This window comes from Eptatretus burgeri, chromosome 12 (assembly GCF_056783735.1).
Source record: "Eptatretus burgeri isolate ZD-2024b chromosome 12, Ebu_testis_v1, whole genome shotgun sequence".
In the NCBI taxonomy this organism is placed as follows: Eukaryota; Metazoa; Chordata; class Myxini; order Myxiniformes; family Myxinidae; genus Eptatretus; species Eptatretus burgeri.
Window position 1 is genome coordinate 56,763,467 of NC_140972.1, and position 2,757 is coordinate 56,766,223.

The window sequence follows — 2,757 nt, forward strand, 5'->3', positions numbered from 1 at the left end:
GTTTCCTCCAATCTATCCTCGAATTTACTTTGTATTTCTCCCAATTTAACATCCACACACTCCTGCATCTCAGTTTTCATTTTCTCCATCTTTTCCCCCAATTCATCCCTCATTAAATCAATCCGTGCACCCAACTGTACCCCCATTACCCCCAATTGATCTGTCATTTCTGCCCTCTGTGCCGTCATTTCTGCCCTCTGTGTCACGAATTGATTTGCCATTTCTGCCCTCTGTGCCGTCATTTCTGCCCTCTGTGTCACGAATTGATTTGTCATTTGTACCGTCATGTCCCCTATTGAACGTTCCAACATTGTCTGGATCGACATCGCGCCGGTTTCCGGCGCTGCCGGCCCCGTTACGGGCAATGAAGCACGGTCCACGCTCGGAATGGGGGAGGTTCCAACCGTACCCCCGTCTCTCCCTTCTTCCCCCGACTCGCTGCCAGACACGTGGCCTTCCTCCTCAAACATCTGCACATCCACCATGGTGCAGAAGTCCCGTTTGCCACCAATTAATTTAAATTTGAAAAAATCCCGCCAAAATTTTCCCACGCTCGCACGCTTTTCTGTAATACTTTTATATTCCAATTCGTGGCGAGATTTTAATCTTGTTATATTCTCCCGATACCAAATATAATTTAGAGGGGTTCGAACATCCCACTCCTGACACCAATGTGACGTCCACGGGACTTGAACAGTCCCGCCAACGTAGAATGAGCCAAAACGATGGAGGTGGTTTATTTATTTATAGCCCAACATGGCGGTTCTAATCGCTCTACCGCAAACGGGACGAGGAAGGTGGCACGAGTCACTTTTCACTGAGTTGATGATGTTTATTTGTTTTTACTATTAACCAGAAATAACAAGACTCGGCAAGAAGAGGGATCCGCGGCGATTCGACGGGATGGTGTGGGATCGGGCGTGGGGAAAACACAGACAATTCCAATGAATATACAGATCTCAAACCCTCTAAGGCGCCAAGTTCACACACACACACACACACACACACACACACACACACACACACACACACACACACACACACACACACACACACACACACACACACAAAACGTAGCTATTTCTGGTGGTCAGGCTGGACCGTGATGTGGACGCAACTGTCCCTGGATCAGCGTCGGACGAGCTGGCCTTGCTCTCGTCGGGGGGGGGGGGGGCAGGAGAAACCGTGGTGCTGTCGACCTCCTGGTCCTGGCCCAAGTCCGCTCACAGCCGCCAGGGAACCAGTTCTGACGCCAAATTGCGAGCAGGAGAGGGAGGCAGGTCCGCCCGCCGTTCGACCCCGTACTCCGAATCAGCAGAACCCCAGAGCCAACCAAGGTGAGGCACGAGGCTCAGCAAGGCTCCAAGACACGATGAAGAACACGATCGAATCAGCACAACAACAAGTATGCTCTCCGCGCAACATCCTCCACACCAAATAAAAACGATCGTTTTGTCCCGATCTTCTTCCTCTTCCTTTTCGACCCTGAACAGAACCTTTTTATCCTCCTGTCCTCGTCACTTCCAATCGAGCCGTTTATTGGCCCACTGCCGTCGCCTTCTGCCAATCGTGATCACGGGGCGGAGCCATCCGCTGCACTGTCCTGTGACGTCACGGCCAGTATCCAGAGAATACCAAAAGGGGTTTACGCAGACACATTTACCCTATCCCGTGTCCCTATCTAATTACGTGACAATTATCATTTCCCCCCTTGAAGAAATAAACATTTACTAGACAACTTATCACCACTGAATTGCTACTTATTACATCGAGATCCTGGTAAACTCGAACAGTATGGCATACCTAATTAAACATCCTAATTACCCTTTGAATGCATACCCCCCCTCAAACGTAACAGTATATATATATATATATATATATATATATATATATATATATATATATATATATATATATACATACATACATATATACACGAGCTGAAGTACCCGGTAATACCTGGGAAATTTGCCCTATTTTCCTCATGCTAGTTAGACTGAGGCATTAGTTGTATGGAGAAAATTAGGAAGGCTTCTTTTAGTCCTCAAATTTATGGAAGGAAGGCTTTATGCTGCCGTAATCCTCAGAGAGGTCATAGTTGAATGCGGCCTTGAGCCACTCAATGTTTCGCGCAGCAGTGGCAACTGTCCTTGATGTCCTGCCAAAACCCGGACCTAGAAAGCTGGAACGTGAGTTTTGTGCTTCTCTCGCCCGTAGGTGTGACGCTCTATTTGCAGTTAGGCGACGCTCTCTCTGCAGCCGACTCTGCTTGCCTGGCTCGTTCATGAGCAGATATATTGGCAGTAAGACGACTCTCTCTCTCTCTCTCTCTCTCTCTCTCTCTCTCTCTCTCTCTCTCTCTCTCTCTCTCTCTCTCTCTCTCTCTCTCTCTCTCTCTCTCTCTCTCTCTCTCTCTCTCTCTCTCTCTCTCTCTCTCTCTCTCTCTCTCTCTCTCTCTCTCTGCAGCTGACTCCGCTTGCCTGGCTCTTTCATGAGCAGATCTATCAGCAGTTAGCTGTTGCCATGCGCGTGCAGTTCGAGAATTCAAATAACAGGAGGAGAATGTGTATGTTTAAAAAGTCAACGAATACGAACATTTTGTATTTAAAAAAACCCTAGCGTTTTTAACCATGAAGCCTTTTGTTACGATGAATACACCGGCGCACTATTCGAAAGCCTTTTTTTTAATGGAATATATATATTTTTCATTTTAATGGAAAGCCACTTAGCGCATCCTGGAGCTGAATGTTAGGTCTA